The following is an 11352-nucleotide window of genomic DNA, read 5'->3' as shown; positions in this document are numbered from 1 at the left end:
CTCCCACTCCCACTCCCACTCCCACTCCCTGTTCCCATTCCCTCCCCCCTTACTTCCTGATTGACTGCAGACTATATAGTAAAACTTGAGTTCTGCTTAGCTATACCTTAACCAATCATTTTACTGAAATTTAACTAACCAATCCTAACATATTGTAACATAATTATTTAACCAATTATATCCCACCACCTTAATTCATTTGCACCCATCAAAATTAATTATACAGCAGACAGAAACAATCACAGAACCAGACCGAGACCATGCAAATAAACATTAGCGAAGTGGAAACTATAATGACAAAACAATACAGAAGTGAGGATTTCACAACTACATCTATAGTTTATGGAGGAGATGGTATGATGGGATAATGTGATTTTGGTAAGTAATTGATCTTTAAATATTCAGGGTAAATAGGACTAATCCCCTGAGATGAGATATTAGATGGATGGGATCTGAGTTACCCAGGAAAGAATTTTCTGTAGTATCTGGCTGGTGAATCTTGCCCATATGCTCAGGGTTTAGCTGATTGCCATATTTGGGGTTGGGAAGGAATTGTCCTCCAGGGCAGATTGGAGAGGCCCTGGAGGTTTTTCGCCTTCCTCTGTAGCATGGGGCACGGGTCACTTGAGGGAGGCTTCTCTGCTCCTTGAAGTCTTTAAACCACGATTTGAGAACTTCAATAGCTCAGACATAGGTGAGGTTTTTCGTAGGAGTGGGTGGGTGAGATTCTGTGGCCTGCGCTGTGCAGGAGGTTGGACTAGATGATCAGAATGGTCCCTTCTGACCTTAGTATCTATGAATCTATCTATGAATCTATAAAGACATAAGTGTTTCCCAGCTGTGTCTATTGATAAGTGAGTTCTTACTGAACAAAAAACTATCAACCTAAACTTCCTTTTACATCCTCTAGGCTCTTCCCTTTCTCTGGAGGTGATAGATCAGATCACTTTTCTAACAGCCCCGGATTGCCTTATTTCAATGTGACTAGTTTGGAATGTGAGGATGTGACGGGCAGCTTCCCAGCTTATGGCTGCCTCTGCTGCTTGGCCAGAGATCTTAGCCAAAGCACAGGGCCTCAGACTGTCACAGTCAGAGAAGGCCCTTGCACCGGCAGACAGTGATTCTGATGCTCTCTTTTATACCTCTATAACTAGCTAAGTGATAAGAATACACCTAAATTAGAGTATAGGCCTTTACAGACAGGCCTGAATATCTATATCCTAACAATGATACTACTCCGTTCTTTTTTGATTTAATAGCTGATGTGACACTTCCTCAAAGGGCTGGGGTTGTAAATAGAGGACAAGTTAGTGTCAGACAAGGAGGGTCAAAGGAGTGAATCAATAGTCAAAGAGACTGGAAAATAGTACAACATTTACAAGGTCAAATTTCCATCAGCCTAATGATCATTTTTGCATCCATTCCACTCATCCTGTTTGTAGAAGTTTTAATTTTGACTTCACAGTTCAGATGAGACATAAAACTGAAGCCCTAACCAGCTGGTTCTATGGCATTTTGGTGTCCTACCACCATTCCAGTTGGGGGTAATTAAGCAATATCCACCCAAAATTCCCATTCTCATCCCAATTAAAGGAGTTATTCCTCAGCAGCTCTCCTGCTGTGCCATGCTGTGGGCTGTACTTTGTACTTGCATAGCATTTTTGATTCTATGATTTCAAACCACTTTACAAACTTAAATGAACTAAACCCCAAAACACCACACAGATACAAGGTGGGGGGGACACATTATTCCAATTTTGCAGATGTGTAAAGGCAGAGCTGTTCAGTAACTCACTGGTAGAGTCAGGAACAGAACCCAGCAGAACCGACTCCAGATTGAACAAAGCACATGGGGCTACATTGATTTACACCAAACTGAGGATCTAATCCATGACCTCTCTTGCTTTGGTCAGAGATAAAATGCACAAGCATGCAGATGTTGTGCTTGAATTAATTTGTATAAACATAGGGTAGGGGTTTCTGTTCATAATATTCTTAGCATATTTTCAATACTGAATCTGTATTTATCCTTTTCACTGTAATTAACATTAGAGGCCTGAGGCTGAATTATCAGCTAAGCAGAAAATTTCAGTGGATAATGCCCAAGCTAAAGAGATTCAGAAACCTCTTTAGATTTAGAATGTTTTATTTGCAGAGGAGAAATACTACTTGGAGGCTTGCACATATTTGTTTCCTTTTTTGACATCTTCATAGATAACGCTTCTGATATGCTGTAGGGCTGGCTGAGTGGAGAAACAGGATGACAACTATTATTTCCTGTCTGGTTTGGATGTGAACATTTTTCTTTGCACTGCTTAATCATTGCTTTTTGGACAAAATATTCGTTTTAAAAAAATCTTAGTTTAAAGTCAGTGTCTGAAAAACAGACACCCAAAAGGAAAGGGCCAGTGAACTGAGCTCAGCAATAAATTCAACTTTCATGAAGGCTTGAAAGAGGTCAATAAATTAAGAAAACATGGCCCAAATTTTAAAACGAGGTGCTTATGAATTAAATAGCTAAATCCATATGTAAGGGCTTTAAGAACTTGTCTGATTTTCAGAAATACTCAGCAGTAGCAAATTTCACTGATTTCAGCTCTTCTGAAAACCAGGCCACTGATTTGGCTACCTAACTGCAGGCACCCAAGTTTGCACATTTTAGTCTACAAATAGATCATATGCTAGAAACAGCTATCATGATGAAGCTTAAAAGTCCTGGGCCTATGATGTAAGGAGGAGCATTTTGGAGTCAGCCAAGCAGGCAAGCAAGTAGCAGCAACAAGGGTAATTGGGCTGCCTGCCTTCTAGACAGAAGGACCTTGAATATCTGGCTGGCTAGCAGGTATTTAGCCACTCTAAGTGCACTGGTCTGCCTAGGAGAGGAGCTGTTTCCATTTGCTGGCTCTGCACAGTGGAGGAGAGGGGTGTGATCTGGTGGGAGAGGAACAAAGAAGTAGATTGGGGAGAGGTGAATGCGGGAGGAGAAGCAGAGCTGGACTGGACAAAGAGGGGAGCTCTGACAGATGAGACGGTTGGAGGATATTAAGAGAGAACATGTGGAAGGAAAAGCACACAAAATGTTGGGGCTATGGGAGTTCATTACATTGATCTGGCCATTCTGCTTAAAGGAATCCTAGCTTGTACCTAGTAAAATATGGTTGGTAGCCTGAGAAACAGGGAACTGTAAAGGGGGTTTTACATTATATTTGCAGTCCCCAGTTCTCCCTGCTGCTTTAGCTACAAAAGAATCAATCCTGAGGATCTGGTCCCATAAGTTCAATCAAAACAGCTGGACTTTCCAAAGAAGCAAATAAGCGCAACAAACTACTCAGAGACCTGCTCAGGGAATTTTTTCAGCATTTTAAAATAAATACATTTGTGAAAACTACAATCTACTTCTGGACTTCTGCAAACAGGGGAAGATGTGAAATTCATTAACTTTTTTTTAAAGCAAGTTACTTTTCCAAGTCTAATCTTGTCCCAAACCATTATAATAGTTGACTTCTGTGAAGAAAAAGTTTAATGTTACAGTTCTATGCTACAGACTTTATATTGATAAATATTACCTGGAGATATATCTTTTTCTACAATAGGTTGAACTGGCAGTTTAGTTGATTCAAGAGGAAAAAAAATCTCAAGCAAGGATCCAGAATGATAAGGGATTTCAAATTACTTCTAGGGATATGGTATCTTCAGAAGGGTTGAATAAATTTCTCTAATATAAAAAGGTTCCTTTTAATTGGGTCATATCCTGCTATCATTTTTAAGCAAAATTCTTTCTCTCTCTCTTTCCCAGGAAGAAAATGACAATTTATCAATAGTTTCTTAGACAAACAAGTCTATTCATATCTTTTAAATTTTGCTCAGGGATGTCTTTGACCTTGTCTCTAAAACATCCTCCATAATAATGTTGACTCAGGCAGTTAAAATAACAAAGTACTCCCAGCTTTATCACACAGACAGTAGAGACAATCAGGTTTTATAATTGATCTGGGAGGTATAGGTACTGTAGATGGGTGTATTGTGGCCTAATTGAAGTGATAGATGGAGGGAAAGGTATGCTAAAAATGTGTGCGACACTGACAGGCCAGCTCAGGTCAGAGTAACAGGCCAATTAACTTGTGGGTGAATATCAAAGGAATGTTAAGTGTACTAGTTCTCTTGAGTGTTAATTTAGTTCAAAGGAAATGCAAATAATATTGTCTCAACCTGTTGATTGCTATTGATTTACATTATGTATATCCCTGTGCTTAATTAACCCTAGATCAAAAGTGTGTGTTAGCATTAAGATGAGAATTTACTTGATGTGTGAACTTCATGAAAACTAATGAAGGATTGTTGTATGTGGTTACATTACAATTTACATAGCATAAATCCCAGTAATTACATTTGCCCATCAAATGCAACTGAAGCCTTGGAAATGTAAATGAAGAAGGTTGCTAACTTCAAAGCATAGGTCATTGTATTCAACAGTGGAATTTCACAAGCGCAGTTTGCATTTAATCAACAAAGGAAGAGCCTATGCTGTGATGAAGTGAGCTGTAGCTCAGGAAAGCTTATGCTCAAATAAATTTGTTAGTCTCTAAGATGCCACAAGTACTCCTTTTCTTTTTGTGAATACAGACTCACACGGCTGCTACTCTGAAACCTGTCATTATGCTGTGATGAAAACACTTGCCAGATTGCTTTCCAAGGAAAGCAGCTATAAGAATGGATCCAGGGATTAATCCTTTATCTCTGAGTTGTTTGGACACTTTCAGGAAGCATTCCAGATGTAAGACAGAGATCCCCAAAGTTATTTTGGGTAGTCCTGAAAGAGTTATGGAAAACTAGCAGATTATTATATCTCTGCTACCACTTTGGATTTACAAACTTGGATTCATCTGTTGATGTATTTTACATGCTTTAACCTCTCTAACTCTCATTTCTTTTTCTTACTAATAAACCTTAACTCATTTCTTTGTCTTCGCTAATAAACTCTAATTTACTAGAGAAACTGGCTGCCAGTGTTGTTTTTGGTCTAAGATCAAGAGTATCCATTGACCAGGATAAGTGATGATCCTTTGGGATTGGGAGCAACCTAATGTGAAATGATTTTGGTTTTAATAACCTCTCATCAAAGTCTAGTTTGTCTGGGCAGCAAGATGCACTGGAAAGCCTAAGTGGACTGTTTGTAGCTTCATGGTGAGACCATAGTAATTCAGGAGCACATATTTGTTACTGGCTTGGTAAAATTTAATTATAGAATATCTCCAGTTTGGGATGTCTGCCCTGTTTTCTGACAGCCTGACCTGGCACTCTCAGTTGTGAGCTACTCTAGACTGCCTGACAATTGGCATAAGGAAAAGACAATGATTTCCATATTTAAACAAAAGTGTTATACAGGCCTTGATTCTTTACCTGGCTCCCTGCAGGCAGTCTTCTGCACCTGTGTCTAGTGCCACTGACTTCCAGGAGGCTCTGTGTGGGTGCAGGGATCTGCTCATGCCCGTAAAGGATACCCATGGTCTTTATCTTGTGTACTATGGAAACTGATGTACAGAGCAATTAAGTGACTTGTCCAAGGTCACACATCCAGGAATAGAACTAAAATGTTCTGACTCTCAGCCCTCCATCTTAAACACCATTTTCTCTCCCTACATTGCATAATGACTTACACATAATAGCACAAAAAATGCAGAGGCCAGCAAGAAATAATGTTAGCCTCCATATAGCAATGATCCTCTATTCTAATTATGCAAGTATAAAACATTTAATCTCTGAGGAAAACACTGTTCTTTTAATCTTTGGGTTTAGTCCTTTGACTTAATTTTGGAGCAAATGTTCCAACAGTCACAACTTTCATACATGGCTTCTTATGCACTACGGGGAAAAAAGCTGAAGAAAAGCAATTGACGTTAAACAGCATTTACAGCTGTAGCGATTCCACTTTTAGAGAGGAGATGTAGTTCCTCTTGGAACTTTTATACAGTCTGTATTTGTCTTGCCAAATGTTGATGTGTTTGTTTGCCATATGAGTGTTTTAAGTTGAGGTTCTGTAACTGTGACTTCAGCTAGAGGGCAGTGCATGTGTATTAGTGAGGTAGGCTCAGCAAAGTACTGAGCAAGCGTGCCTCATAATCTTCTGAGCAGCTCCTCAGCCTGATTCTGTTGCCCTGCACCCTAGTCATGCACACCCATACCAAGTGAGTGACAAGTGCATGTAAAAGATTACCAGATCAGAATGGTACTGTTTTACACTCATTTTGCACTGATGTCGATGATTACACTAGGTGCAGAACAACAGAAAACCAGGCCCCTTCTATTCATTGAGGTCCAGATTCTGATACCATTATACATACAGGTTTCAGAGTAGCAGCCGTGTTAGTCTGTATTCGCAAAAAGAAAAGCAGTACTTGTGGCACCTTAGAGACTAATAAATTTGTTAGTCTCTAAGGTGCCACAAGTACTGCTTTTCTTTTTGCATTATACATACAGTACCTTACTCAACAAAGTTCCACTGAAGTCAGTGGGGCCACTCACTGAGTTCAGTACTACTCAGTATGAAACTTTGACTCTAAATTAACTTGTGACACAGGTTACTGCTACCACTATCTACAGACGTTAAAACTTTTGACAACACTGCTCAATATCAGGATATGAATAAGTGTTAGCTGGGGAAAAGGTATAAAGTATTCCATACACTAATTTTGGTATTTTCACAGAATACACAAATACATTGATATATATCAGCGGGACTGGAAAATGCTCATATCATAGGAAAGACACAGTTAAGCGTGGCTTGAGAAGGGGAAACAGGAGAAAAGCGACAAGAAAGAAAGGAAGCAAGATTAGAATTTCTTGACGGTTGTTTACATCATGTTCCACCAAGGGAGATTTTGGCACTGGCTAAGCCAAGTATTTGTCGTCATGCAGCCAACATAATTGTAAACAACTGATGAAAAGAGCTGTGATATTGCTCCAGTTTTTGGCAACTCTTGCTGTTTTTTTGTGACGTATTTTATGCCAAGTCCCACAGGACTTAGACAGGAATTTTTCTGCCAAGAAAGGAAATACACACATTGTTTTCTATTTATGGCATCTTGTACTTCCTTGGAGCCCCTACACTGCTTGAAACGATAAATTATTCTTGTTAATCAAACTAATAATAGACAAACAGAAGCTCTGAAGTACTTTAAAGTCCAAGGAAAACAACTAGCAAGAGTTATGAAAAATATCTTGATATGTATTCAAGTTTCACCAAGCTTTCTCAGCCAGACCCAATAACCTAAAAAGCTTTGGAGCATTTTATTTACCTATAAAAGATCAAATTCTGACCTTCACTATCTCGGTAAACCCCACTAAAGAGAGACATAACTGCGGACATACCGTCTCCGCAGAAGGGCCTACACTAGTTAAACTCAGGTCTTGTCTATACTACCAAGTTTTGTCGCCAAACTGCCTTTTGGCGACAAAACAGCAAGAGCGTACAAACTACAATGGGACCTTTGTTGCGAAAAACTCCCAGTTTTGGCAACAAAAAACTTCCACCCCTTAGAGAGACTTTTGTCTTTCCCTCTCCCTTTATTGTCGACAAAGAGCCAGAGTAGACACTGCTGATATTTTTGTCCGCAGAACTGGCTTCGGCCAGTATCACACAATGCCTCTCCTGATTGCTCTGCTCAGTGTTTTGATCTCTGCTGCCCTGCAGGCATGTGCCCCACCCGTTTCAAAGCTCCGGGAAGTATCTATGTGCACTCCGTTTGGGAAACAAACAAAGGGCATTGCTACACTTGCAGATGTAGAGCGCTTTGAGTTAAACCCGCCTTTGGAGAGTGCAGTAGGGAAAGCGCTCCAGTCTGTCCACACTGACAGCTGCAGGCGCACTGTGACAGGTGGTCACATTTGAGGCACTTGCAGTGGTGCATTGTGGGCAACTATCCCACAGAGCACCTCTTCCCATTCTGGTGCTGTGGCTTGTGGGAAGGGTGCAGGGAGTGCGGGGCATTCTGGGTCCTGTCCCAATGCCCTGTAATGCATCGGTTCACATCCCAGCAATCCCTGTGCTTCCGTCCACATTTGGCGCCGTCTTTCAACATTTTTTGTACTGCGCGCTCTGTTTTCCCTTTTGGTCTGCAGGAATGGAGCCCGAACTGCTGAGGAGTATGCTGATAAGTCTTGCCAGCACGTCACATTTGGCAGTTGAGTTATTCCTTATGATCCAAAGTGACAGTGAGAGCTCCGACAATATCGACTCAAATAATGCATATGACACAAGTTTGCTTGTGGCATTCATGGACATGCTCACCACCATGGAACGCCACTTTTGGCGTTTTGGGCTTGGGAAACAAACACTGAGTGGTGGGATCACATCATCATGCAAGTCTGGGATGATGACCAGTGGCTGCAGAACTTTCGGATGAGAAAAGCCACTTTCATGGGACTGTGTGAGAAGCTCGCCCCCACGCTGCAGTGCAAGGACATGAGATTGAGAGTTGCCCGGACGCTGGAGAAGCGGGTGGCTATTGCAATCTGGCAGCTGGCAACTCCAGACAGCTACCGATCAGTCACTAACCAGTTTGGAGTGGGAAAGTTGACTGTTGGAATCGTGTTGATGCAAGTTTGCAGGGCCATTAATAGTATCCTGCTCAGAAGAACTGTGACTCTGGGTAACGTGCATGACATTGTGGATGGCTTTGCACAAATGGGTTTCCCCTAACTGTGCAGGGGCGATAGATGGCACACATATTCCAATTCTGGCACCATCCCACCTAGCCTCCAAGTATGTTAATCGGAAGGGGTATTTCCTCTATGTTTCACCAGGTGCTTGTGGATCACCGTGGGTGTTTCACTGACATTAACACAGGTTGGTCCGGAAAGGTGCATGACTCATGCATCTTTTGGAACACTGGCCTGTTCAGGAAGCTGCAAGCCGGGACTTTCTTCCCAGACCAGAAGATCACTGTAGAGGAAGTCGAAATGCTTATTGTGATCCTTGGAGACCCCACTTACCCTTTAATGCCGTGGGTCATGAAACCCTATGCAGGGAGCCTTGACAGCAGGAAGGAGCAGTTCAACAACAGGCTGAGCCACTGCAGAATGACTGTGGAGTGTGCTTTTGGCCATTGAAAGGGCCACTGGAGCTCTCTGTATGGGAAGCTGGACCTGGCCAACGACAGCATCCCCGCGGTTATATCCGCGTGCTATACCCTCCATAACATTTGTGAAGCGAAGGGTGAACAATTCACTCAGGTATGGAACTCGGAGGTTTAACACCTGGAGGCTGAATTTGAACAGCCAGAGAGCAGGGCTATTAGAGGGGGCCCAGTAAGGGGCTGCAAGGATTAGGGATGCCTTGAGGGAACAATTTGAGGCTGAAAGCCACCAGTAATGTCTGGTGCCCTGAACAGGAGTGAAGTGAAGTGCAGTGATTCCAATGTTTGTAGGAATCTGTGTTTGCTATGCTGACTTGCAGTGCCTGTTTCTTTCCTGGGCTAAGGTATCTTTTACTTTATGCAATAATAAAGAATGTTTTCAAAGCCAAAAAAAATCCATTTATTGAAAAGAAGCACAACTGCTTGGAAAACAGAAAGGGCAAGGGGGTGGGGTGGGGAACGGTACAATCACAGATTTGCGTATGTCCTGTTATCATACTCAGCCTTCCTGTCTGGAGTGATGTGCAATGAGTGTTGCACTTCAGGATGGCTATACTGCATGGTGATGGGGTTGAATGCAGTGGGTAAGGGTCGTAGTTTTCAGGGCTGGGTGGTGAAGCTACAGCTGTTGGAGGCAGCTGGTCGTGGTAAGAACCCGGATGTTGGGGAAAGTGGGTTGAAGGTGACATGGGGGCACAAAAGAAAGAGTTTTGGGACAAGGGCTGCGGGGGGGGGGAGGCGGGGCGGGTGCAGTAGTGCTCTACCTGCATGGAGGAGTGCCTGGGTAGAGTCTGCTTCGTGCTCCATTATGCTTATCAGCCCATCCGTGCCTTGCTGCCGGAGCACTGTGCTTTTGTGTTGGCGCGCCTCATTCTGCTGGCAGATCCTCCTTTAACCATCCTACCACTCCTGCCTTTTTGATTTCATTACTTGAATGCTGCATTACTTCATGCAACATGTCTTCCTTGCTTCTACATGGTCTCTTTCTGATTCTTTTGAGTCTTTCGGCCAGCGATAACATGGATGACTTAGATCTCAAGGTTGCATCTGTAAAGGCAAAATGCAACACTTAACAGAGGCAGCATTGTTGACACCGGACAGAGCAATGATTCCCCCATATTTAAGGGCAAGCACAGTCTACACAATAGCATACTTTGCCCATCCCAAAGCGAGTGCACATAACCCACGGGAGCCCCAAAATGGTGAGTAAGCACAGGGTCAAGTGTCACTGATTGTTTCACAGCTGTACTGTCCTCTGGGTTTCTGTGCCTTGGGGAGAGCCAACAGTGGCAGGGGGCCCCCTATACTGAACACTGTCCCCACATTTTCCACAGGAGTTTGTCCTGGGTGATCTCGCTGCTGAGGGCGACCTGGGAAGTAAGGGAGGGTCTTCTACTGTAATGCGGATTCTGCCCTGGCCCATATGCAGCTTGCCTGTGTACAGCAATGGTCTCCCCTTCCCTCACGGCACAGTGGCACGGACAAGTTAGCCTTACTGGGACAAGGACCACAATGGCTCTCCCGAGAAACCTGTGCAAGCTCATTGCAAGCTCAAGTTGTGGATGAGACCTTTGAAGAGGAGATCATTGAGGCAGATTACCGTGATGTGAGAGCGCACATCAACGCCCTCTTCCGCATCTGGACATGCATGCGGCCCTAACTCTCCTCACCCCAAGAGCCTGCACCGAATAACTTCCTTCTCAAAATAAAAGCTGCTTACCAGGAACCTCCTCTGGTGTTTGTCCTTCCCCAAGCATCGGCCGCTGCGACTGGCTACCTTCCTCCTGGCTTGAGAACAGCTCCTGGCTGCATGCATCTAGGGATTCCGGGGTGTCTTCCTCCACCTCAGCACCCTCGCTCCCGTTTTGCTCCTCCTCCCCCCCCCCGCCTTGTTGAACGGGGCTCTGAAGTGTCCATGGTGATACTTGGCATGGAGGTGGGGTCACCCCCAAGTATCGCGTCCAGCTCTTTGTAGAAATGGCAGGTCGCAGGGGAAGCACCGGAGCGGCTGTTTGCCTTGCAGGCTTTGCAGTAGGCAATCCGCAGCTCTTTCACTTTAACCCTGCACTGCAGTGCATCCCGGTCATGGCCCCTTTTCATCATGTCCCTTGATATCTGTCCGAAGATATTGTAATTCCTATGGCTGGAGTGCAGCTGGGGCTGGACAGCTTCCTCCCCCCAAACACTGATGAGGTCCAGCACCTCGCTATTGCTCCAT

This window comes from Dermochelys coriacea, chromosome 7 (assembly GCF_009764565.3).
Source record: "Dermochelys coriacea isolate rDerCor1 chromosome 7, rDerCor1.pri.v4, whole genome shotgun sequence".
Lineage (NCBI taxonomy): Eukaryota > Metazoa > Chordata > Testudines > Dermochelyidae > Dermochelys > Dermochelys coriacea.
Note: the sequence above shows the minus strand (reverse complement) of the source record.